Genomic DNA, 1208 nt, shown 5'->3' on the forward strand with positions numbered 1-1208 from the left:
TTTTTTTTTTTTTTTTTTTTATTTCTCTCTTAATTCACGCCATGATTCCTTGCTGATAAATTTAATCAATGAATATCTGCATACCGTCTAGACAAAGCAAATTATCTTAAATGTGCTATCTTAAGCGTCTTAAGTAGAAATAATCATTAAAAAAAAGAGAAGTAAAGTAACTGACAAACGGTTGTCACGAGATTAAACTTACACGATGTAATATTTTAACGGAATAAGGCGGTGAGCTGGCAGAAACGTTAGCGCACCGGGCGAAATGCTTAGCGGTATTTCGTCTGTCTTTACGTTCTGAGTTCCAATCCAGCCGAGGTCGACTTTGCTTTTCATCCTTTCGGGATCAATAAATTAAGTACCAGTTACGTAATGGGTCGATCTAATCGACTGGCCTCCTCTCCAAAAATTTTGGGCCTTGTTCTTAGAGTAGAAAAGAATATTTTAACAATAAAAATAAAAATAAGGAATTAAAATTATGATTGTTGTTGTTTAATCTCAGGGCAGACCTCTATGTTCAAAGACATTCTAGTAGTAGCCATATCGTTATTTTAGAGGGGTAGGGCATGTCTACCAATCCATTATATAATGCAATTGTCCCTTATTTCACGTACGTACCGCAAGTAGCATTGTGACTTTGCGGGAGTTTTGACCGTTGTTTCTAGCCTGTAGACCAACCATATAGGAGTATCATTGTTGATATGTGATGATGATGATGATGATGATGATGATTAATGGAGGGGGGGGGGTCCCGATTCAGCCTGAACCCACAATAGAAGCCTCTTCGCCCCAAGTTGTCACATAGTGAGACTGAACGAACTGGAGAAACTCAAGGGAGATAATATATTTTTAATAATTATCTCCCTTGATACATATTCAGTGTTAATTAATTTATTTGGTGGGGGGGAGTGTGGTGATATTTAACAGAAAACTGGATATCTTATTGGATGTGGCATTTCTTCTGTCTTCTCATTCTGAGTTCAAATTCCACCAAGATCAACTCTGCTTTTCAACCCTTTCAGGGTCAGTAAAATAATCACCTTGTGTCACAATTTGAAACCATTGTTGTTGTTGTTGTTGTTGTTGTTCATGTTGTTATTCTTATTATTATTGTTGTTGTTGTTATTATTATTATTCAGTAGTTTTATTTTTATAACGTGCTTTCACTGCACTACCGAGCGCAGCTCTGTGCGCCTTGGGTATGTGCT

At 36.8% G+C, this 1208-nt stretch overlaps 1 protein-coding gene across 1 annotated transcript in view; it reads left to right on the top strand.

The window, feature by feature from the left end:
* LOC106881231 (uncharacterized) overlaps positions 1-1208 on the top strand; it is a 12986-nt gene that overhangs the window by 10455 nt on the left and 1323 nt on the right. The gene's annotated exons all lie outside the window — the stretch shown is intronic.

This window comes from Octopus bimaculoides, chromosome 13 (assembly GCF_001194135.2).
Source record: "Octopus bimaculoides isolate UCB-OBI-ISO-001 chromosome 13, ASM119413v2, whole genome shotgun sequence".
Taxonomy (NCBI): domain Eukaryota; kingdom Metazoa; phylum Mollusca; class Cephalopoda; order Octopoda; family Octopodidae; genus Octopus; species Octopus bimaculoides.